The sequence below is a fragment of the Leucoraja erinacea genome, chromosome 31 (assembly GCF_028641065.1).
Source record: "Leucoraja erinacea ecotype New England chromosome 31, Leri_hhj_1, whole genome shotgun sequence".
Classification (NCBI taxonomy): Eukaryota; Metazoa; Chordata; class Chondrichthyes; order Rajiformes; family Rajidae; genus Leucoraja; species Leucoraja erinaceus.
In genome coordinates, this window is record NC_073407.1 from 14,302,791 (window position 1) to 14,328,738 (window position 25,948).

The following is a 25,948-nucleotide window of genomic DNA, read 5'->3' on the forward strand; positions in this document are numbered from 1 at the left end:
CCCAGAGTCTTTGTAGACATACAATTGTTTTCACGCTGTTAAGCCTTCATTAAAACTACTATTTCTTGCCCTTTCATGAGCAATGCTATAGCAGCGATCAAAAAAAGCAATAGGATTTAATTATATGATAACCATTACTTGTAGCTTTTCAGCAAAATTGTCAATTTGTTCTCTACTTGTGCTCCACTGGAGAGTCATTCTAGTTTATCTACTTTCTTACCATCTTTATATGTAGAAAAGACTGCTAGCAATAGAGCTAACTGGATTATAAACAGCTGGAATGAGTAGACAATAATGGGATAAACCACTCGATTAGGACTAAGTTTTCTTTTGTGCAAGCTGGCAACAGGCTGAGGGACACTACAGGGAGAAATAAAAGAAAAATACAAATGCAGAAAATGAAGGCAAGATAAAGATACAGGGGAGATCTTTTTTCCTTCACATGTGTTCTGTAGTTGTTTTTTTCGCTACTCTAATATCTTGGCCATATTTTGGATTTCACAGTATAAGAGGACATTCTACCTATCGCTCTATGTTGGATATCTTCCCAGCAAACCACTTGTTTGTATATTCTCGAGAGCTAAGTTTATTAACTGATAGAATAGGATAGACATATTTGTATTGAATTTTATGCTATTGCTGCACTTGGTAGGCCTCCACACCAATAAAATTCAATCCAGCAGACATTTAAGCATTCTCCCAGCTATCTGAGAACTTTGGGTATTGCTTGCCTTGCACATCTATGGAAACATTTGCTGCTCTGATGTAAAACTTTGTCTGCCTATCCCCATTAAGTTCCTGCAGATTTTTTTAATATTTCAGTATTGCTGAAATACTGCTTATTCAGTATATATCTACAATTATCTCCAGATGGCTAGACAAGACAACAAAAGAAAAAGTGTTGTAAAGTGAGATTCAAACAAGTTGATGATTTCTTTGCTCACAATGGATTGCTTTTCAGGACGGGTGTTTGGGGGTTTCTGTATGATTGATTGGTTGAACTTTGTTGCATAAGCAGTTAGGAAATTCTGTGAAACACCATTTGTTAGATAATAAGGGTTTACGACAATATCTGTGTTGATTCTTGCACATAGAGCAGTAATTCAACTGCACTGCCTCCAATCTAGTGAATTGTATTTACTATTGCCGAAAGTAAGTGCTGATTTGGTGACTATAAGCAAACCACTTGCAGTCAGATTGCTGGTGACCTTGCGCTTCTAGTTATCTATCATTTTAATTCTCCATCCAACTCGCATTCTAATGTAAATTGGAGGAACAGCACTTGGGCATGTGGCAGCCTTCCAGATTCGATCTCATGTCAAACGAATAAGTAACTGAGACATGAATGTAGATGCCAGAATCTTGTGTAAAATATAAGACTGGATAACCTAGTTCAGACAGTTTTAAGAGGGGAGATAGCTGGTAGAAAGGGGTGAGGCAAGAGCGAGCAAGCAAGAGGTGGATCCAGGCGAGGAGAGGTTGGTTGACAGATGAGTCAGATGGAAGAGAAGGGTGGCGACATCAACAAAGGCTGCAGATGTTAAGAGGAGGCAAAGGCGTGCAAGTGGTGGAATTTGATCAAGATTAAAGGTAGGCAATTGATTGGCAGATGGTTGGACAAAGGCCAGGGGTGAAAAAAGGCTGAGATAAGAGGAAGTCGGAGGAAGGTATCTAGGTGGAAGGGGAATGGGGGCTGGGATAGTGGGAGAAATGGGTGCACATCAAGGTGAAGCACAGGAAAAAGGAGAATGAAGGGAGGGGATTGGCGTTGGTTAGTTATCTAAAATAGGAGAATCAGTGTTCATACCATTGAGTTGTAATCTACCATAGCAGAATTAAAAGTTCTAAGGATTAAAAGTAACATTAGCAAATTTGCAGATGACACAAAGCTGGGTGGCAGTGTGAACTGTGAAAAGGATGCAATGAGGATGCAGGGTGTCTTGGTCAGGTTGGGTGAGTGGGCAGATGCATGGCAGAAGCAGTTTAATATGGATAAATGTGAGGTTATCCACTTTGGTGGCAAGAACAGGAAGTCAGATTATTATATGAATGGTGTCAAGTTAGGAAAAGGGGAAGTACAACGAGATCTGGGTATCCTTGTTCATCAGTCACTGAAAGTAAGCATGCAGGTACAGCAGGCAGTGAAGAAAGCTAATGGAATGTTGTCCTTCATAACGAGGAGTTGAATCTAGGAGCAAAGAAGTCCTTGTGCAGTTGTGCAAGGCCCTAGTGAGACAACATCTTGAGTATTGTGTGCAGTTTTGGTCTCCAAATTTGAGGAAGGACATTCATGCTATTGAGGGAGTTCAGCGCGGGTTCAGGAGGTTAATTCCTGGGATGGTGGGACTGTCATATGTTGAAAGAATGGACCGAGTGGGCTTGTATACATTGGAATTTAGAAGGATGAGAGGCATTCTTATTGAAACACTGGACAACCAGAACTTGAAGAGCAGCCCCTTCAGATATTTGTACAGGGGCAGAAACCTCACGCTCTCCATATGTATCGTGGAACACGGTCTATCACGCCGCAGAAAATACAGGAGGCCGGCGAGCCCATGAACCGGCCCTGTGCAACACTCTCTACCCTTCTCCCTCTATGGCAGCTTTGGCCAGGCCCTCTCACAGATGAACTGAAGCCCCCCCCCCGATAGGGCCCGCCTTTGGCAACCTCTCCTGCTGCGATTACCGTTGGCAAAGTCCCATTGTGATGTAATTGTGACAGTGGGCAGCTTGAGCCTAATGTCATAGGTGTACTGTGAGTGGCATTACAGGCTGTCTGTGAGAAGCTGTGGTTACCGTTGGCAACATCCCATTGTGATGTAATTGTGGCACTCGGCAGCTTGAGAGCCCATTGTGATTGGTGTGCTGTGAGTGGCATTGTGACATCATCACTGGAAGCTGCTGGAAAAATGCTCTCTCTGAGAAGCTGCGGTTACCATTGACAACGTCCCATTGTGATGTCATTATGGCACTCGGCAGCTTGAGAGCCCATTGTGATTGGTGTGCTGTGAGTGGCATTGTGACATCATCACTGGAAGTTGCTGGAAAAATGCTCTCTCTGAGAAGCTGCGGTTACCATTGACAACGTCCCATTGTGATGTCATTATGGCACTCGGCAGCTTGAGAGCCCATTGTGATTGGTGTACTGTGAGTGGCATTGTGACATCATCACTGGAAACTGCTGGAAAAAGGCTCTCTGTGAAAAGCTGCGGTTACCGTTGGCAACGTCCCATTTTGATGTCATTTGTAAATGAGATCCATTGTGATTGGACGTCTGTGAGCTGGTATTGTGATATCACTGGAAGCTGCTGGAAAAAGCTCTGAGAAGTGCTTTTTGGCTTTTTAAAAACTTTAATCGTGGGCAATGTGAAATATAGGATGAAATCTTAAGTGAACCTGAGCATAGCGTGGTTGGTAAAAATGTGAGTCAGCGTTTTAAGGAAGATATAAAACATACATACAACACACATACAAGATGAGACTTTTAATAGTATACTAGACCAAGTGCAGACCCATAGGGTCTGGTCCCCGAACGTGCTTCAGACCCCGAACTGAATTCACTGTGGAATGAAAGGTCAGTGAAAGCGGCACGATTAGAGACCGTGAGACCTTGCATCCTCGGCACTTCTGAGACGCCGGCTCTGTCGCGCTGGCTGTTCCCCTGCTGCTGGAAAAGAAGCGGTTGAAGATCCGATGTTTAGCTTGAGGCAGCGTGATAGAGCCGGGCCGGGCACCAGCGGTAGGGAAAAATGTCGCCGTTTTTGGAGCAGAGTGGGGCGTCAGCAGCCGTTATGGTCGCTGGCCAGCAGGAGGCGACAAAATGAGTGAGAGTGTGGGGGGGCGGGGGGAGTACTTTATTTTAAAATGTGTACATAAAAAAGTCAAAATGTTTTGAGGAGTGCATCCGTGAATGTAAAAGTGAATTAGCTAGCGAAATGGAAAAAATGACGGAGATTCAGTGTGTGGTGCTGGCGGACCAAGGAATCAAAGAGGTTGAATCTGACACAAACACAGAATTTTAATAGTATACTAGACCAAGTAGACCAAGTTCCCCCAACGTGCGGTTGTGGGGGGGAGGCGGCATGGGCAGCGAACCACACACACTAACTATTGCCCCCCCCCCCCCGCACTCACGCTAATTACCCCCTTGATATTATATTAATATTATTAATTTGCTCCTTTTACCCCATAACCACCCTATCTACTGCCGCATAGCCCCCAACTTGCAGTCACAGAGAGAGGGGAAGGGGGGGCAGGGATAGAGAGTGAGGGCAGAGAGAGAAGGGGCAGAGACAGGGAGAGAGAGAGACACACAGAGGGGCAAGAGGGATAGGGGGGGGAGGAGGAGGAGAAGAGGGAGGGTGGGTGAGGGGGGAAAGGTGGGAGAGGAGGGGAGGAGAGAAGAGGGTGAGAGTGTGAAGGGGAGGGGAGAGAGGGCGTGCTGAGAGGTGGGTGAGGTGGGGAGGAGGGAGAGTGGGGGTAGAGGGGGTGTGGAGGGGGGGGGGAGGGGAGGGAGGGGGGGGGGAGGGGATGGGAGGGGGGGAGAGAGAGGGAGGAGAGAGAGGGGGGGGAGAGGGGGATAGAGAGGGTGTGCTGAGAGGGGGGTGAGTTGTGGGGAGGGTGGAGGGAAGGGGGGTTTAGGGGAGGGATGGTGGGGGAGGGGATGGAGGGGAGAAAAAAGAGAGGAGAGGGAAGGGGGGGAAAGGGGGGGGAGAGGAGGGGGGGGGGAGAGGAGAGGAGGAGAGAGAAGAAAGGGAGAGAGACAGGGGGGGAGAGAGGGGGATAGGGAGAGAGAGGTGGGGAGAGAGAGGAGAGAGGAGAGAGAAGAGAGAGAGAGAGAGTGCCTTTTTACTTCAACCCAAACCCAAACAACCATTTGCAGGCAGTGCTTTTTTTACTTCCAACTAACCATATATTCATTTTCAAACCACATTATGGGTACTCACAGCTGTGGAGACATTTGTTCAGTGTCATTCAGAGCTCTGATTGAGGCACACCACTTGCAGACACTGATTGAGGCACACAACTTCCTGGTTTTATAGTCCCTCCCCCTCCCTCCAGCGGGGGCAGCAGAGAGAATGGGGAATTTTGTAAAGGCATTAATATCTATGTCATATTTCATCGATGGGAAAAATCCTCGGCACACATACGGCGGAGGGGAGCTCTGAGCAAGGTGGCCAAAAATGACGGCCGTAGGTGACGGTGTTCTCTCGGAAATCGCAGCACAGATCGCCAAAACCGGTCAAGAACAGAGTTTTAGTAATATAGATAGATAGCTAGATATAAGAATTGTCATCGTGGCTATCCCTCAAGGTCTGGTCTACGTTCTGTTGCTTTATGGACTCTCAGGTGGCTTGAGTCCAATCCTGGCTTTGCAGCACACAGAATGAAGATGCCTGTGCGTGTGTTTGTTTAACATGTATTTGATGTTGCATTCCAAGAAGTACAAGGTCCTTCACAAATCAATCAACTAATTCCAATGGCAAGGTAACCTAGACGAATGGAGCCGATAGATCTGTTGCAGCCTTCACAGCCGTTGAGTTCAAGATAACTTCATCCGCCTGGTCCACCGTTGAGGTCTTGTAGGTTGGATCGTTCATAGTCTGGACCCTCATCCTGAACCTTACCGCCATGGGTGGCCCTACCAGAAGCTGGTGCTTCCGACCGCATCGCTCTCGGAATCATGGGGTCACGCAAGCCTCTTCACCACGATAAGGTAAACGATCTGAAGAGGATATAAGATTATTAAGGGATCACGCTAGTGAAAGCCAGTTCAAATGCTGCTGCCCCATTGTGCTGTGAAGCTGATTATTTATGTTTCAGTCTTGAATATGAACATTCTCCTACACAGTTGCTGACCATCATGCACATGAACACTGAATGCAATTTCAACATTGGAAAACACAGATTTCAAGTTGTACAAAATTATTTTTCTGTACAATGCAGGAAACATAGAAATTAGGTGCAGGAGTAGGCCATTCGGCCCTTCGAGCCTGCACCGTCATTCAATATGATCATGGCTGATCATCCAACTCAGTATCCCGTACCTGCCTTCTCTCCATACCCTCTGATCCCCTTAGCCACAAGGGCCACATCTAACTCCCTCTTAAATATAGCCAATGAACTGGCATCGACTACCCTCTGTGGCAGAGAGTTCCAGAGATTCACCACTCTCTGTGAAAAAAGTTCTTCTCATCTCGGTTTTAAAGGATTTCCCCCTTATCCTTAAGCTGTGACCCCTTGTCCTGGACTTCCCCAACATCGGGAGCAATCTTCCTGCATCTAGCCTGTCCAACCCCTTAAGACTCACAATTCTCATCAAGAACCATGTAGTGTTGAGATGATTACATTTATTTAAAAGGTCACCATAATCAAGGTATTATTTGTGATACACATTAGCCAGATGTTCACGCTTTTTGTTTAGCTCATCAGAACCAATTGTTTTCAATTCACTGAAGGAAAACAGATTTCCAATTAATGAATAAGCTTCTGCACGTTTTGTCAGTTCAGAGATTAGAGTCCAGAACAGGAAGGAATGTTTCCACCTTGAACTTTTCACTTTTACTGAGAAGTGCCTCTTCTTCTGGTCCATCATATCTAGTAAGACGCACACCGCTTTCATTCTCGTTTTTTCACATCACTATAATCTGAATCTGAACACTTACTACTGGCTTTCAATTCGTATTCATTAAATTTGTCTAATTTCCTGAAGATAGGTTTTCAGGAACTCAAGAAGATTCATGTGAACATGCTCACATCCTCTGACTGTAGGACCTTATTTGTTTTGTTCACTCTTTCAAGAATATCATTCCAAAGAATTGTGAGAAAGATCGTTTCCAGGTTCTCCATTTTCTTGCCCAATCCTTCTGCCTCTCGCCTTGTGTTCACCTCCTGTTCAGTGTCAGCTGCTACAGAATCCAATGCATGTTTAATTTTCTCGAAACCCCCGTACAGAGCATGAACAACATCAAAATGAGACGACCATCTTGTGTCAGACGCTTGACCACAACATTTTTTCCTAAAGATGATGCCGGTGAGGCAGCTTTTTCCCCGGGCTGCACCATCAACCCGTCCTTGCGGCCTACCAGCGGGAATGGAGCGGCGTTTTCCTGGCGGGGACCGCCCAGCACCTTCAGCTTCGGTGGCGGCACAGCGCTGGAGCACTATCACGGAGCTGGCGATGCCTTGCCTGGGTCGCCACGCTGGAGCTGAGACGGCCATGATCAACACTGTCGAGCTGTGGGACTGTGGAGCGGCCAGCCGCGGGCGGCGGCGCCGACTTTACCATCGGGAGCCTCGGAGCACCAACCGACGCGGCCCTGTCGGCTTCAGAATGCCACGGACTCCCGTAGGGAATCAGCCATTCCAGCCGCTGTGAGGACTCTACCGACGCCGGAGCAACACCACCCGGCGAGAACGGCCAGGAACATCGGGCCTCCGTAGAGGCAACTGTGGAGGCCTCAATAGTCCTGACTATGGGAGAACTGGGGATGGGGACTGGACATTGTGCCTTCCCCCACAGTGACCATTGTGGGGGGATTTTTTGTTGGGGGGATGATTTTTTGTGTAAATGATTATTTTAATCTGTGTCCAAGATGGCTGCCGAAAGGGAGAGTGGACGCTGGTGCGCTTTAGCTGCCGCTGCTCTCTCTTCATATTGTGTTTTTGATTTTTGTCTTTGGATTGAATCCTGTCTTTAATTTGTGTACTGGTGATGTCTTTACTATTTATTTCATTCCGCTTACATGTTTTTACTCTATTTGCTAAATTGTGTAAGGTGTCCTTGAGACTCTTGCAAGGCGCCCATAAATAAAATTGATTATTATTATTATTATTATTAGAACATTCCATCGATGTGTAGAAGCAGAGAAAAAGGAATACAGACACTGAACAAAGGCAAAGAATTTTACAGTCTGTAGACAACACTCTGCTGCTTTTACTCCCACAAAGTTCAGGCTGTGTCCAGCACAGTGGACATAGATGGTGAACCCATTCAGTTGATGAACCCGTGCTTGCAATCCAGTATAGCATCCAGACATATTTGACGCATTGTCATACGACTGACCACGGCAGTTTGATAGTGGAATTTTGTTCTCATTAAGGAAATCCACAACAGTGTCTGCTAGATTCTTTGCACCATGAGAAAAGATGGGGTGAACTTAATGAAACGTTCCACAGGCTCACATCCTCAAATGTACCGGTAAATGTCAGTTGATCAGTGTGTGAGATGTCTGGAGTGGAATCCACACTTATTGAAAAAAACAAATGTTTACCGATAAATACGATGGGTTCCATTTTCCAGGACTTCCATAGTTTGAGATGTTCTTCCAAAAAAGGGTCAATTTCACTCAACAGCTCCAGAATACCTAAATAGTTTCCATTTTTTGCTGACCCAATAATTAGATTTTCCCCGCGAAATGGCAAACCTCTGGAGGCAAGAAAGCGAATTACACGTATCAACACTTTGCTAATACGTCTGTTCTGAGCAATGATGTTCAAGCAATGATACCATTGGTATGTCTGCTGGAGGAACTGGATGATTGGATGCAGGAGTGGATGAAGATGTGGATGCTATATTTGATGGAGCAGTGGCTGACGTTGCACCTGGGTTGAAACAAGATGTTAATTTTGGAAGTTTGCTCATTTTCTCCTTCTCTGCAGCTCTTTTTCTCTTCTGTGCTCCACTCAAAACATTACGTTTCATTTCTGCTCAAAGGTTTACGTTATGTAGCGCGTGAGATACATGCAAGTGTCGTTGCAGAGGTGACCGTGATACTAAATCAGAGGCGAATGCCAATTGTCACTTGTTATCATAAAAATTAACATTAATATTGTTCATTATCTTTAGTAAAACACATGTTAAATATGCATTTTCCAATAACAAATATTTATAGTTTACTTACTTACTTACTGCCTATTATGCCTCCTGGCATGTAGGGCAGCAACAAAGGTCTTCCACTCCTGTCTGTTCTGGGCTAGCTTCTGGACACTACCCCAGGTCGGGTCGATTGTTTTCATTTCCTCCTCTACAGTTCGACGGCAGGTGGTTTTTTGGTCTCCCTCTTTTACTTTTCCTTTCTGGTGTCCAGTGCAGGGCTATTCTTGGGATGCTGTCTGGTACATTCATCCTAGCATCTGTCGATAGCCCTGGAGGTCCATCACGCCCAGTAGTGTTGATTCCTTCAGTTGCTGTTTCCGTAACATATTTGTTTTACGAGACAGGGTTGTTAGCCCTGTGCTCAACCTCCAACCTCGAGGACCAGTGAATCGTTCTTCGTCTCACCTCTACCCTTCGACCTGTCCAGCATGGGAGACCCTAACAGGAAACGAATCTCCCACTGGCATAGCTCTGGGGGTCACTGAGACACATAAGCTCCACGACCACGACAAGGTTGCAATCCAATGGGGAGATTTATAGTTTAGTATAGTATTTATTTTTTGACCGCAAGTCACAATATACATAGATTAGCATTGGCTCCCTATGCTTGTGGGGCCCCGGACAACTGCCCAGCGTGGCCATGCGTTAAGACGGCCCAGCTTGCACATTCTCTAGGCCCAGCTGTGTGGAAGCCTCCAACAGTCGATGACCATCACCAGCAAGCTTAGTCCTCCATCATCACCCTCCTGCCCAAAGGATTGAAAAAAAGCAAGAGGATTGAAATCTCTTGCAAGAAATCTGAGATGAAAACAAAAACATTTAACGGGTCAGCTAGCATTGGGAGAGAAATAAAGAGAATTAATCCTCTGGGTAGACGATTTTTAATTACAACCAAGGTTGGTCGGTGGGGGCATTGCGAGATGGCTGCCCTGCCAGCAACATGTTCGTCATTTCTACTTTTTTTTAGTATGTCCAAATGTGTGTTTTAATGTCTCTTGGTGTGTCTTGTGAGGATGGTGGTGAGGGAGGAACAGCTTTCGGTCGCCTCCTCCACGGAGAGGCAACTTTTTCCATGTCGCCTCCATCGCGACCTAACACCATGGATTGGTGCGGCCTTTCCCGGAGTCGGGCCCGGAGCTTTTTTCATCACGGAGCAGGGCAAACCCATGCCGGGATCGCCAGAAGGTAGTGCTCCGATCGTTGGCTCGCGGACTGTTACAGCCTGAAGCCGCGGTCTGAGGAGCTTCTAGGCCAGGGTGGTGTGTCCGGAGCCTGAGATCCCTCGTTGGGGATCCCGGATCAAGAGCTTCGACCGCCGGCCTGTGGCCTACAACATCCTGAAGTCTCCGGTAGGGAGGCACCGATTCGGGACTTACCTTCCAGACGAGAGGGCCTGTACATCTGGCCGCCCGCAGCGGCGACTGCGGAGGTTTATGGCCCCCACCACGGGGGAACAATGTAGGAGGACTGACTGTACTTTGTGCCTTCCACCACAGTGAAGAATGCTGTGGTGGATGTTTGTGTTAAATTTTTATTGTGCATTGTGTGTTCTTTTTGATTGTACTGCTGCTGGCAAGTTCATTTCACTGCACTTTATTGTGTATGTGATGAATAAATCTGATTGATTGAACGAACAGCAGTGGGTTGTGATGGAAGATCTACCTGAAAGGTGAACTGTTCTGAGCTGGTCTTACCGGATGGAGTCACTCAGCGGGACAGGTAGCATCTTTTTTTTTTTTTTTTCACACAGAGTGGTAAATCTCTGGAACTCTCTGCCACAGAGGGTAGTTGAGGCCAGTTCATTGGCTATATTTAAGAGGGAGTTAGATGTGGCCCTTGTGTCTAAGGGGATCAGGGGGTATGGAGAGAAGGCAGGTACGGGATACTGAGTTGGATGATCAGCCATGATCATATTGAATGGCGGTGCAGGCTCGAAGGGCCGAATGGCCTACTCCTCCACCTAATTTCTATGTTTCTATGGGAGAGAAGGGAGGAATGGGTGATGTTTCGGGTCGAGACTCTTCTTACCAGATATCGCCGAGCGCAGGTCGTTCCCCTCAGCAACTCTACCGCAGACTGTACGGCGCCATGGAGTGAGCTGGGACCAGCCACCCGGAGCGCGGCGCCACCTTATGCCCAGAGCGCGCCCACCCGCCTGGCGCGAGCTCGTGGACAGCCGCCCGGAGCAAAGTGCGGGCGCGGGAACCACATCTCGGACGGTGTCCGCTGGCTCAGAAAGAGCGGAAGCGCGCCCAGCGCGTTTAAAAAAAACCCTTCCCAGGCTGCGCAGGTCTGTCGGATGGCGTCACGTCCGGTGGCGAAGGCCGCGCAGGTTGCGCAGGCATTGAAAGTTTGGATGGGGGAAGTTTGAGGCGCGGGTCGTGCCGAGGTGAGTGGCTGGGTTATCCCCACACGGGAGCGAAGGGAGGAAGCTGGCGGGAGACATGGAGTCAGGGCGGTAGTACGCCGGAGCACGTGCCCAGAGGTGGGGGAATGGGTTAGGGGGAAGGTGAGGAGTAAGTGTCGCATAGGTGGTTAAGCGTGGAGGAGGGTAGGGGTAGGCAATTATGGCAGGTGGGTTGTAGTGGAAGGAGGAGGGCATGTGTGGCAGAGGTTAGTTAGTGTGGTGGGGGAGGGGCAATTGTGGCAGAGATTGAGTAAGGTTGGAGGAGGAGGAGGAAGATGGGGAAAAAATGGGAAAAATTGTGATTGATGGGGCAGTGATTGCAGACAAAATACAAAGAAGGTGACTCCAGTACATCTGAAGGAAGCTTTGGAAACCTGTGTGCATGGCAGTGGCTCTTTGCAGCTCGTTACTAGGCTGAATAAACTTGTTTTGTGTATTGTGCATACTGTGAAACTACTTTGATTCATATACAGGGTGATCTACCAGTTGGCTTTTGTTGGACTGAATTTTTACCTGATCACTTTGATTCAATTTCTAATCAAATTGTTTTTACACAATTAGTTAATTTGATAAATGTGCTTGAATTGCCTAGATTAAATATGATCAAGAACAATTGTTCAAAGTGATCAGGATCAGTTGAAGAACAATGAGGTGTGTTTGTTCAAACTTTGCAAGACTTGAAATGTGAATTCAGTGTTTATTTCTCAAGACAGTTTAAATGACATACAATATCTGTAATGGGACAAAAGGAAAACTTTTAGTAAGAGAGAGAGCCAAGAAGAGCTGCAGATGCTGAAATCTTAAACACAACTTGCTAGAGGAAATCAGCAGGCCAGGTAGCAGCTGAATGGGAAATAGACCGGCAATGTTTTGGGTTATGATACTTCTGAAGAAGGGTGCTGACCCATATAATTGCCTGTTAATTTCCTGTAGTTTTAATAGTAAATAATTATGTATGTTTCTGGATTGGATTATGTTTACACCATTTAATTAACTAGCTTTTTTTTCAAAGGCAACAATTCTGACATGACAATCAATATTTTGCCAATCTTTATTTTGATCTCATGGTCTTCTTGAGAAGAAACATTATGTGTGAGTTTGATGTTGCCTAGATACATTTTGGTTTTGTCTGCTTGTACCTCATGTTTCACTGGACGGTGAAAAATCAAAGGGCTGGTATTTCTGCAACTTGGTTCTTTCATCTAAGATAGACAAAAAACTGGAGTAACTCAGCAGGACAGGCAGTATCTCTGGAGAGAAGGAATGGGTGATGTTTCGGGTCGAGACCCTTCTTCAGACCGTCCAACTAACAGCTGAAAATTATCCCATTCCTTAGCTTGCATCTGAGGAAAATTTATTTCAAAACGCATTGATAGTTTACGATTATTTAAATGGTAAATGTAGCTTCAGAAGCGTTTTCATTTTGCATGTTAAAACCCACCTGAGAACCATGGGCGATTTTGCAATTTTACTGACGGATTTTCACTTTTAAAACTTTTCATATAACAAATGAATAAAGATAAAAAAGTCAATAATGCCTTACTTTTGATGAAATGCAGCGAGCAAACGCGATAATTCCCGATATTTTGGATCTTTAAATCTCCACGACAAATGTCCGCGAAGCACTTCCGCTGGTTTTGCACCTTCAGCTCCCTCTTGAATTTACCTTAGTTTCTATCTTTTTTTTGGACTGTAAATTTAGGTAGCTGTGCCTCACGGTCACCCCGACTGGCACAGTAAATTTCAGCTCAAAAACTGTCCGTTTTCGATGTTTTTAACGGGTGGAAGTGCGTGTTTTCCCATTCACTAACATGTACCGGAAGTACCAAGTGTACTCAAGTTTAAATTTTCGGTCACGTGGGTGCGGATCTACGCTCCAGTGCCCTTTTGGTGAAATCACCCTATAAATAGCGACAAATATAATAATTTGAACTGTGACAGAAGTTACTATGACACCTTTAAATTGGGTGGGTGAGTTTCATTTTAGATTTATTATTGTCACATTTACTGAAATAGTTAAAATATTTTATTTGAGTGCTATCCAAACAAATCGGTGGTTGGTATGCAAACATTGAATACCAGACGTCAACGTGGGAGGAGAAAAGAATATTTTTTGTTTCAATACTCTATTCAGAACTGCATATACATATTGCAAACACCTCACTTCTGCCACCTAATCATCTAATTATACACAAATTATGTGGTATCATCTCTGAATAACGTGTTGAGGAGTTAGTAGTTTTGTGTTTAGCGTATGCCTAGTTTGGCTTGGCTGAAGATAGGGAGAATTAAAAGAAAATGAAAAATAACAGGTGCTTTTGTGTCAAATTTAAAGAGTAATTTTTGAATTCTCAGTTTCAGACCACTTTGTTTGCATTGAGAATTTTTTTTTAAATCACTTGTTTATAAAAATGCATGAAGATGATCATAATAATACATTTAAAATGGAAACTATTGTATGTTGAATAGAGCATAAATGACATTGTTATTAATGACAGGCATGTGTATGTCACAGGCTATAGCTTGGTTAGTTTGACCTCTCTCTTCAGCTCGGTTTCTTTAAAATGTAAACTGATAATAGCAGGGTATTAGTCTTCCTGTCTGAAGAAATGTCCTGACCTGAAATGTTACCGATTTTCTTTTTCTCCTCCAGAGATGCTGCTTGACCAGCTGAGCTACTCCAGCAATTTGTGTTTATCTTTAATAACAGGGTAAGAATATGTCTGAATTTAATTGACAATGGGATTAATCCATCTCATTGAGGTCCAAATTCATGAGTGGAGTAAATTCATGAGTGGAGTAAATAGAATGAATGCACCAAGCCTTTTTACCAGGATTAGAGAATCAAGAAGTTGGGGGTGGGGTGGATTAAGATAAAGTGCACAAAAGACTCAATGGGTCAGGCAGCATCGCTGGAAAATATGGGGATTGTAGAACATGGAGATAGACACAAAATGATGGAGTAACTCAGCAGGACAGGCAGCATCTCTGATAGAAGGAATGGGAGATGTTTTGGGTCTTCAGTCTGAAGAGGGTCTTGACCCAAAACATAACCCATTCTTGACCCTTCTATCTAGAGATATCTTTGGTATTTATTATCATGTGTACCAAAATGGAACACTGAAATTCCTTCTTGCAGCAGCACAACAGGTGTGTAAATACAGTATTCAATAGATAATATAATAAACAAATACAATGTTCTAGCATCCACAATTTAAAAAAAAAACAATATAGTGCCAGATAAAATCAAAAAGCTTGGTCCCTAGTGCAACCAAGGCAGTTCGTAGTTTGGAGTTCAGTTGAAGTTCATAGTGTTCAATAGGCTGGCAGTTGTTGGGGGTCAAAAACCTGTTCCTTAACCTGGAGGTTAGTTTTCTGACTCCTATACCACTTTCCTGATGGCAGGAGTGAAATGAGAGCCTGGCCAGGGTGGTGTAGGTCCTTGATGATGCTGGCTTTTTTGAGACAGTGTTTCCTATGGATCCTGTCCATGTTGGTGAGGTCTGTACCAGGGATTGACTGGCAGTGCTTGTCACTTTTTGTAATCTCATTCCCGTGTGTTCAAGTTGCCAAACTAGGCCATGATGGAACCAATGAATATGCTCTCTACTATACACCTTTGGAGGTTCAAGTATGTATTTATCAACATACCGAATCTCGTCAATCTCCAAAGGCACTAGAAATGTTGGTGGGCTTTCTTTATGATTGCATCAATGTGCTGGGTGCAGGACAGATCTTCAGATTTAAGGAACTTAAAGTTGTTGACTCTCTCCACCACCATTCCATTGATGGTAGAGCTAATAAGACTTGATGTTTCAATCCCTGTATTAAGTCGACACTCTTGCTATTTGCAGTGGGATTGGAGTGGTGAAAGGTAGGGTAGGTACGTCATTGGGGTCATCAGGTGGGCACCGTCCTTCTTTGACGTTTGATTGATAAGCCCACAACATCTCCAGAGGGCTCAATGGCGATACCTGCATCCCAGTTACACCCCCCTCAATTCCATACCGTCCTGTCTTCATCTTAGAGCCTAATTGTTATCTCTCCTTTTGATCCAAAGTCAATTGCTGCTTTTTTCTGCAGAATTTGATAATGACTTGATTGCTTGTTGGAGGAAGTGACCCTTCAGCACCATTTTCTTTAATAGCCTGGTCGTAGATGTAGCAACAAATCCCCTGCATCCCACTTCGACAGGGAAAATCTTGGTCTTCCAGCCATTCTGGGCAGCTTCAGTTGCCAGTTCAGAGTACTTGGTCTTTTTCCTCTCATAAGCCTCTTCTACACCATCTTCCCATGGAACTATCAATTCCACAACATATACCAACTTGGCTGTTGTGGACCGCAGGACCTTGTCTGGCCAGAGTGTTGTAGCCACAATGTCTGGGGGAAACAAGCTTTTTTTTCCCGTCCACTTCCATTTTCCAATCCCGAGCAGGTTTGCATCCTTTGATGTTATCAGGTGCTCTGGAGGTTAGCCTGCTGGTACAAATGTTGTGAAGTGGACATTTCCTGCCGATGTTGTGGGGAAGCATTTGTGATCTTATGCCTCTGTTCCAGGATTGATGCCAGCTGTCTGAGAACCTGGTTATGCTGCCTAGTGTAGTGCCCTTGGGCGAGGCTCGTAGGGCATCCTATTAAAATGTGCCTTAGTACTGCAGGTGCTTGGCAAAGGGAGCAAGTGGGGTCTTCTCCGAATTACTGCTTTAGGTTCTGGGGTGATGGTAGAAAATCATAAGTGGCTCTGATGACAAAACTTAGCCGAGATTCTTCCATTTGCCAGATGTCACGCCTGCTGAATTTCCTCTTTTTCAGGCTTTCCCAGTTAGTCCATTGGCCCTGCTTGGCCATTGAGACAGCCTTGGCGTGTCGCTCTGCCTCCTCCTGTCTTCTCACCTCCTCCACCACGAGCCATCTCTTCTGCATTGATGTTGCCTTGTGCCATTGAGGAGCTTTTGGGACGAGCCCGAGCCCGGCTCTCCCGTGATGGACTTGCCCAACCACATCCCGGAATTGAAGAGCAGACTTAGCACTCTGAACGGCTTCAGATGGGGTCCATTTCCTCCCCATTGCCACATGGGGGACTGCTGTTCGAATAACAGTATCTTCAGATTCGGTGAGAGTCATGACCAACCTTGCTTTAGTGCATTTGAACTCTTCCACAAGTCCTGCAATCTGTAATTCCAATTTGCCACTCCCATACAGTCCCAACAACACGGAAGCATGTACATCTGGAGGATCGTTGCGCTGAAGGATGCGAATATAGTGAATGTAGTCGCGCTCGAAAAGGCACCAACGTTAAGCAATGTCGGAGTCAAAGACCAGAGGACTAGGATGGCGAGACGAGTTTGCCATGATAGAGATTACAGGCACATAAAACAAATGTAAAAAAACAAAACCCGATAAATATGAACGGAATAGGTAAGACTCGCTTCTTGACACCATGTAATGAGTAGAGTCTTACACACATCAAAATACTACACATATTTATTAAAGTCCACTTGCAGCATTGGTCTGCAGAACATTAGAGTACCTAACAGCTACTCAGACTGAATTATCCCATCCATCAGAGCTACAGAAATACATGTGCGCCGTCTTTTTCTTTACTTGCTTCATAATTATATATCATGATAATTAGTGAGTGTAACCATCCAATATTTTCTCATATTAGACAATAGGTGTAGCGAAAGGCCATTCGGCCCTTCGAGCTAGCACCGTCATTCAATTTGATCATGGCTGATCATCCACAATCAGTAGCCCATCCTGCCTTTTCCCCATATCCCCTGACTCCACTATCTTTAAGAGCCCTATCTAGCTCTCTCTTTAAAGTTTCCAGGGAACCGGCCTCCACCGCCCTCTGAGGCAGAGAATTGCACAGACTCACAACTCTGTGAGAAAATGTGTTTCCTTGTCTCTGTTCTAAATGGCTCACCCCTTATTCTTAAACTGTGGCCCCTGGTTCTGGACTGCCCCAACATCGGGAACATGTTTCCTGCCTCTAGCTTGTCCAAACCTTTAACAATCTTATAAGTTTCAATAAGATCCCCTCTCATCCTTCTAAACTCCAGGGTGTACAAGCCCAGCCGCTCCATTCTCTCAGCATATGACAGTCCCGCCATCCCGGGAATTAACCTTGTAAACCTACGCTGCACTCTCTCAATAGCAAGAATGTTCTTCCTCAAATTAGGGAATCAAACTGCACACAATACTCCAGGTGTGGTCTCACTAGGGCTCTGTACAAATGCAGAAGGACCTCTTTGCTCCTGTGCTCGACTCCTCTTGTTATAAAGGCCAACATGCCATTCACTTTCTTCACTGCCTGCTGAACCTGCATGCTTACTTCCATAGACTGATGAACAAGAACACCCAGATCCTGTTGTACTTCCCCTTTCCCAGATAGTAATCTGCCTTCCTGTTTTTGCTACCAAAGTGGATAACCTCACATTTATCCACATTAAACTTTATCTGCCATGCATCTGCCCACTCCCCCAACCTGTCCAAGTCACCCTGCATTCTCATAGCATCCTCCTCGCAGTTCACACTGCCACCCAGCTTTGTGTCATCTGCAAATTTGCTAACATTACTTTGAATCACTTCATCCAAATCATTGATGTATATTGTAAAGAGCTGCGGTCCCAGCACCGAATTCCATTGGGCATTTGCCAATAATTCAAAGCTATATCAATGATTCATAACTTCGAAGGAACTTTAAGTTGATTTTTCTGCTGTGTTCTTTGTACCAGAGTTGTGCAAAACATGATTTTCAATCAATTCTGAGATGGTGACCAGCTAACCTTCTTACTTACTTTTATTTGGTCCAGAATTAAATCATCCAATACCAAGCAATTTATATACAAGTCTCCGATAAACCATCGATGTTTGCTGGACTTTTGGTCCTTGAAAATGGGATTTTTGGACCTTAAAGTACTTGAATTTATAGCTGTTCCAAGTGTACGAACCCTGGGTGCATTTGTACCATTCTGTTAGATGAACAGATTATTTTTATTCGTTTTTTTGCTGTTTATTGTCCCTTCTTTAGAATAAAAAGAGATGCACCAAGTAGTTTTTTTGAAATGTGAGGGGGAAAAAGATTATGGATTGCGCACCTTTTGTGACTCTTGTTCATTCCACATCATCATGCATTTTAAACCGTCTGTGTAACAGGGAGGCAAATACACTGAATGACCCTTGTATGGTGGTGGTACTGCTTTCCTACAACCTATTCCAATCCAATTCACTTTAATCCTACCATGGTAGCTGGTGGTGGACTATTTTCTTGAACTCTTGCCAGCCTTGTGGTGAAGGTATTCCCATGCTGTTTATTAGTGTTTATTTGAAAGGAAGTTTGAGAGTTGTGGCTCAGAAATTACTTGAAAATTAGGCAGGTGTGTTTCATGCAGGGAAACTTGCAGGTGGTGTTTCCTTGTTCCTGCAATCCTTGCCTTTTTTAAGATTCTAGAGATGGTGAAGGTAAAGGGAGATGCTGTTGAAGAAGATATGAGGAGCTGTTGCAATGCACCCTGGTATCATCGAAACTGATACCCAAGAAATTCTGCTGCTTGTGCGTAATAATATCAAGACTTTTTTTTTATACCTCTGCATCACTTCCCTGCACAATCTCCACATCTTAATTCCATTAATTAACTAGACTAAGTGGGACACGTTGGGTCCCAGCATCACAAGGGAGGGCTGGTCCCCCAACGCAATATTCCACCTCTCCAACAATTCCAATATTGGTGGCCAATGTGTGGGGGGGGGCGCTTTCTGGAGCACTAGTATGGGTGTTGTGGGCGGAAGGGACTGGTTTCCAGAGGGCTAGTATGGACATTGTGGGCTGAATGGATTCTTGGGCTGGCGGCTCAGTCACTCAAGCCTGTTGTGCTGGCAGAACACTCACTCACGGCTCGTGGGCTGGCAGTTGATTCACGGCTATTCCTTGAAATTCCATTTCAAGCAGGGTGCAACGCCACCAAATTCGTGTAGTTTCACACCATTTCAAGCAGGGTGCAAGGCCACTAAAGACAGCGAGTCATGACCTCTCCCTCCTCCATCTTGCAGAGACTGAGCCATGCCCACACTTCTGGGTTTTATAGTCCCTTCCCCATCCCACCAGAAGGGGTGTAATCTTCATGGCATAATTGACTAGAGAGAGATTCTCAACATTTTTTAAACACTAATAACTCTTATTTTTCATCGATGGGAAAAATCCTCGGAACCTGATGAGCGGAGGGGGACTGAGTAAGATGGCCAAAATCACAGCCGTACGTGGTAGCGTTTTTTCTAAAATCAATATAAAGCGCAAACAGGAAGTGGTTTAGACTTAATTATCTAGAAGGCAAGGCAAGTTTAATTAGGCAAGGCAACTTTAATTAGGCATCACAGCTTTAGCATTTCCAAACCAAAGGCAACACAGCTTTAGCATTTCCAAACCAAAGGTAACACAGCTTTAGCATTTCCAAACCATAGGCAACAAAGTAGAGCAAGGACATTTAGGCATTTCCAAGCCAAAGACAACACAGCTTTAGCATTTCCAAACTATTTTCAAACCACATTAATGGCACTGACAGGTCAGTAAAACCACTCGCAATTTAGTAAACGTGTTCAGTGTTATTCACAGCTCAGACAGAGACGTGGCCCTCTCGCTCCTCCATCTTGCAGAAACTGACTGAGGCACTCAACACTTCCTGGTTTTATAGTCCCTCCAGAAGGGGCGTGGCCTTCAGGAGAGGGAATCTCAACATTTTTTAAACACTAATAACTCTTATTTTTCATCGATGGGAAAAATCCTCTTGTCCTGCGCAACGGAGGGGGGTCTCTGATTAAGATGGCCAAAAATCACAGCCGTAAGTGACAGTGTTTTTTCTAAAATCAATATATAGAACAACAGGAAGTGGTCAAGATCAGACTTTTATTAATATAGATATCTAAAAATCTATTGCCCTTCATCCTGAATATACTCATTCATGTCCATCATGAGTAGAAAACTGTAAACCCATTGGATAAAATGGCAGTAATTAAATGTTATAGCTGTATAGAAGTCATAAGGGCAATACAGTCGTGCAGCTGGTACATCTGCCTCACAGCGCCAGAGACCCAGGTTGATCCTGACCTTTGGTGCATTAGGAACTTCAAATTTCTGGTGATAACGTGTCCTGGATAGAGGTAATCATGAAGAAGGTGCCAGCACCTCTACATACAAGTTTAAAGAGTCACTGAATAGTTAAACTTCAACATATGCACTGTAGCAAATAACTTGACTGCTTGCATTATGGCAATTCCAACGTACAGGAACATGAGGTTGCAGAGAATAATTAGACTCTGACCTGTCCAAGATAGACACAGTTCTCGACACCAAAACCATTAAATGAGATGCTGGCTCAAGAAGGTGGCATCTATCATTAAGGATCTCTACCATCCGGATCATGCCCTCTTCTCACTATGACCATTAGGCAGGAAGATTGAGATCCCACACCACCAAACTACATTCTGACTCCCACCAGGTTCTTGAACCGACTGTCAGAACCTTGGCAACAGAACATTACGGATCACTTCTTGTTCTGACATGGACTTGGTTTCTAATTATGCTTTGGATGAATGTCTTTTATTTTTTGCACAGTCTTGTTTCTCTCACTGTCTGGCAGAATTTAGGTGTAATTCTGTGTATGGCCTGTGTAAATGTTGTGCTTTTGTTTTTCGCCTGAGATATGCCTGTGATAGTACTGCAAGCAATAGTTTCATTGTTTGTACCTATATCTCGGCACACTCATGCGTATAATATAATAATAAACAGAAGTTGCCTCCTTACGTATTGCTATTCTGCCCTGATCATTTATGGAAATGAGTGAGTGTGAATCAAAATGTTTGTGCCAAGTTTTCTCAAACAGGATAAAGCAATCTAAAAAGCATGTCAATTGAAAGTGACATCATATAGTTTGTGTTCATGCCGTTTTTGTCGTATATACAATTTTACCAATATGCTTTGTACATGCGGTTATCATGTTTGTTAAGAAGGCAGTGCGTAAAGCATGATGGCAGAGGTTGGTGTACTTTACCAAAAGACGGAGGTAACTGACATCTCTCTGGTGATTCAGTTTCTCTAAAGGTTTTGATCAAAGCATACTTCCTGATTATTTTCTGCATTTTTTGTTATTAATTCAGATTTCCAGCATCTACCTTTTTGCTTTTTAATAGGTGGCTACATTGATGTCAGTAGGCATGTTAGGTTCTGAATGTGTTGCTGAATTCTTGATGTGAGTTTTAATTACTGCAAGTACAAGGAAATAAGAAGGACGGGTTCTAGAGTCAGGGGAACACACTCCATTTGCCAATTAATATAAATGCAGCATCCTTGCTGTCTGCTAAGTTTAATGATCCAGGCATATAGCCACCACCACCTGTTGCTCATCTTTGGCTGCATGCCTACCAACTTAATGTTGATGTTGAATGTCATCACTGCCATTTAAAGGTAACCATCTGTTTTCCTTGAACCAGCATTCCTTGAAGATGCTTCGGCGCTTTCACTGGCGGCTCCTTCACTGTCATTTCCAGCGGCTGGTGAAACGACCAAATGTATACTAATGAAAACGCTCCATTGCAAATACCATGGTGAGCATCTCCTTCTTGATCGAGGCATATCGTGATTCGGTGTCGGTTATTGCTCTGCTCGCAGACGCGATGGGACGTCCCTTTTGGAGCAAGGCTGTGCCCAGTCCCTTGTTGCTCGCGTCACACTGAATCGTCAGTTCCTCCTTGGGATTGTAGTATGCGAAGATCGGTGCTTCAGATACAATCTGTCGGATCTTGGACATCGCACTGTCCTGCTCAGCAGACCATTCCCATGCTATGTCTGGTCTCGTCAGCTGTCTGATGGGCTCAAAGGTATCAGACAGGCTGGGTAGAAAACGGCTCGGGTAGTTGACTAATCCAACTAGCCTCTGCACACCCCGTACATCTGAGGGTGCTGGCATATTGACGACATCTGCAAACTTTTTGGGGTCGGGTTGCAGTCCTGTGCCAGTGATCACATGTCCTAAAAAGGGTATCTCAGTTGCTCTGAAGACAGATTTGTCTCTGCTGAGTTAGATGTGTTGCTGTACGCATCGTTGAAGCAACTGCTCGAGCTTCGAGTCATGGTCGATGATCGCGTCTTCCATCGCCTCTCTCTTACCAGAAATGAGGACGTCGTCTGCAACGCAGATCACTCCAGGTAGCCCTTCGAGCGCTTGATGTAATCTTCGCTGGAAGATTTCAGACGATCCACTTAAACCGAATGGCAATTGGTGTCACCGGTAAAGCCCGAAAGGTGTGTTGAACATCAAATTGCACGTTTCATCATCAAGTTTCACCTGCCAGAAAGCTGAGCTCATGTCTAGCTTACTGAAGACCTTCGCTTGGTCGAGATCTGGCAAGATGTCCTCAATAACTGGGAGCAGATAGTGTTCTCGCTTCAGTGCTTTGTTTAGCGGTTGTGGATCGATGCACACCCTGAGATCGTCATTTCTTTTCTCCGCAACCACGAGTTGGCTGATCCAACTCATCAGCTCGTGAACTGGTGCGATCACGTGACACTGCCATGCGTTCTAGCTCTGTCTTCACCTTCTGCTTTATCGCATGAGGTAAACGTTGTGGCGGTAAGACTGTGGGTTGTACTTCCTGGGTTCGGATCCCACCGCTGCCACCATGTTCAAGGACAAGCTTATCTAGTAAGTAAAACTTCTATGCATGCCCGGAACCCCCACACATGCCTGGACTTTATTAAGTCATTAAAGGCACATTACACATATCATAACACCACCCTTGAGGGTAGTTTTGATGACTGGGTCATTTTACAGTGGGGGTGTTCTTGTCATGTGGTACAAGGACTTGCATATCAAAGGTATCGGACATTGGTACAAGGTATTTACATATCAAAGTTATCAGTCACTGCATACCTCAAAGGCATCGGACATTGTCTCAATACCTCTTACTGGGATTAATTTGAGCTTCCTCTCGTCAAATTTCAAAGTCATTTGGTCATTATCTCAATACACAGCAACCTGAGGCAAGCCTAGACTGAACAGGGCTCTTGCTTTTTTTCCCTGTTGTCAGCCGGGCAACCTTGGCAGTTTTTTAGGTTGCCAAATGACAGTTTAAGTGGTCATTTAAGATGGCTTGCATGACGCGCGCGATAGTGCTCGGATAAATCGCGTAGTTACCTGTCGGAATTAGACTCAATGAAGCATTCACATATTATTTCTGCTTCAAATAAAGTCACAAACTAAACATTCACCAATCAAGACATGATATATCCCACAATGACATGCAGCAAAATTATAAGACAGTATCTCAACTCTTTTTACACATTGCAGTTAATGCAATTTCTATTAGTTCTTTCCATTTCCAAACAAAAATGTGTTTGGATTATTCAGTGTATGATCAACCTGTGTCAATAAATCCTGGACTATGGTAACATATATGCGTACGTATAGTTGTGAATGTTGCTCATTAAATAACTACAGTAATGATACTCCATAGTAAGAGCATTGATTTGCCGTTAAAATGAATTCTGTAATAACGTGTCAACGGTAGCAGTGACAATCGAATACTGCGGTTTTAATGTTTCACGTGTTCACAATTTAATGAATCCATCTTTATGGATTAAAACGGATAATAACATTGGGAATTAAAACACATTTGATTGCATTCCGTTATCAAACATAGTCAATATTCGCTCTGAAGACATTTCCAGGACAATAGGGTCAGGGAAGGGGGTGTGTGTGAATCAGTGCAGGGTGGATAGATGGCCGGTGGGGGGGTGGTAGGGAGGGGGGTTAGAAGGCAGCCGGTGCAGAATGGATGGATTGAGGCAGGTGAATTAGTACGTGCTGGTTGGAGTAGGTAAAATTGTGAGGGGAGAGCACGGGGGATGTCAGTGGGGTTGAACGGGGGAATCAGCACGGGGTGGAGGGGGGTAGACAAAAGTGCTGGAGAAACTCAGCGGGTGAGGCAGCATCTATGGAACGAAGGAAATAGGCAACGTTTTGGATCGAGACCCTTCGAGACCCTTCTTCAGACTGTTCTCCCCCATTCTTCTTGAATGGGAGCATCCGTACAGGATGGATGGGTGGGGGGGGGGGGGAGATAAGCGCAGGATGATTTGGGGGGGGGGGGGTCAGTACAGGGTGGATCGAAGGGTCTGTGCAGGATGAATGGGAAATCACTACAGGATGAATGGGGGAAGGTGCAGGGTAAATGGAGGGTGGGTCAGTATGGGATGAATGCGTGGATTAGTACAGGATGGATGGGGGATCAGTACAGGATGGATGGAGGAGAAGTGCAGGATGGATGGGAAAGGGATAAGTACAGGGTGAATTGGGGTGCCCAGTGTAGGATGGATGGGGGGGGGGGGGGGGGTATGGCGGGCAGGGCAGCGATGGATAGGGTGATCAGCGCAGGATGAATAGGGGGGGGGGGGGGGGGAGATGGGAAGGGGAGTGCAGGGGATGTCAGTGAGGACTGAATAGAGGCGGGAATGGGGATCAGTGCCGGATGTAGAGGAGGTGTCCCAGGGTAAAGGGGAATTGGAGGGGGCGTACAAGAGAGAGAGAGAGAGAGAGAGAGAGAGAGAGAGAGAAGGGGGGCGAGGTGGGAAGGAAGGAAGGTCAGCGCTCCTCGGACAACATCGCCCCGCTGCCTTGGCCGTTGGGATTTCCTCGCCACTGCCTCCCTCCTCCACCAGCCAACGGCAAGGTGTGGGGCCGAGCGGTGCAGCCCAAAGATCCTATAGCTAAAGGATTTATGGAGCAGCTGCTTCAGAAGTGTTGGAGCGAATGACGGCTCCCGCACAGCAGCAGCAGCAGCAGCCGCGACAGCAATCCCGCTAACCGCGAAAACCGTTTACAAAACAAACACTCCAGCACGCCGAGGTCTCCCCCTCCCTTCCTCCTCCCGGCCTCGGCGTGCGGGAGGGTTGTTTTTTTTAAGCTTCGTTAGCGGCAAAGATCCTATAACGGAGCTCTGCTATAAGATTTTTGGTTAGCGGGTTTGCAAGCTGCGGCCCTTATCAGGGCGGGCGGGGGGCGGGAGGAGGAGGAGATGGGGCCGCTGCTTCCACTGTTCGGGGCCGTCATTTGCTGCGACCCTTCGTCACCCCGCACCTAGTATCTTGCCCACGCAATACAGCCATCACCGCCGACACAAAACGTCGCGTTCCTTTTCTCCAGAGATGCTGCCTGACCCGCGGAGTAACTCCAGTTTTTTGTGTCTATCTACGGTGCAAACTAATATCTGGTTGCCAAGCCGGGCAAAATGACTCGGTGTTTAGCTTGCCCGGCGGCGCTTTGAGTGGTCAATGGCACCCGGGCAACCGTTAATTTCGAGCCCTGCTGAAGAAGGGTTTCGCCCCGAACCTTTGCCTATTTCCTTCGCTCCATAGATGCTGCTACACCCGCTGAGTTTCTCCAGCACTTTTGTCTACCTTCGATTTTCCAGCATCTGCAGTTCTTAGACTTGCCTTTCTGTATCAATCTACTGGAGAAAAGCCTGCTTTGAGACTAAATACAAGTTGTAAGCTGGCCCAGGAATCCATTTAATATTTTCTTATTTTTAACATAATTCTGCCTTATCAATAAAAGCATTAGATTCTGGAATTGCTTAGCAAATTGGGCAGCAACTGTGGCAAAATAAGC

At 45.4% G+C, this 25,948-nt stretch overlaps 1 protein-coding gene and 1 long non-coding RNA gene across 10 annotated transcripts in view; one reads left to right on the forward strand and one right to left on the reverse strand.

Annotated features, from left to right (window-relative positions):
* Positions 1-5,403: 5,403 nt before the first annotated feature.
* LOC129711961 (uncharacterized) lies at positions 5,404-11,045 on the reverse strand. Of its 2 annotated transcripts, none has more exons than XR_008725970.1 (3): positions 10,907-11,045; positions 8,908-9,676; positions 5,404-5,725 (listed from the first exon to the last, which is right to left on the reverse strand). It is a non-coding gene; the product is annotated as an uncharacterized LOC129711961 (long non-coding RNA). The 2 variants fall into 2 exon arrangements; XR_008725969.1 differs by having other exon boundaries at positions 8,904-9,676.
* An 82-nt stretch (positions 11,046-11,127) lies between these two features.
* setx (senataxin) overlaps positions 11,128-25,948 on the forward strand; it is an 84,857-nt gene continuing 70,036 nt past the window's right edge. The window contains exons 1-4 of one of the 8 annotated variants that reach the window (XM_055660023.1): positions 11,287-11,363; positions 12,298-12,377; positions 16,098-16,398; positions 16,488-16,703. The gene's annotated coding sequence lies outside the window, so the exon portion shown is untranslated. The other 7 variants (XM_055660020.1, XM_055660025.1, XM_055660024.1 and 4 more) reach the window with 7 other exon arrangements.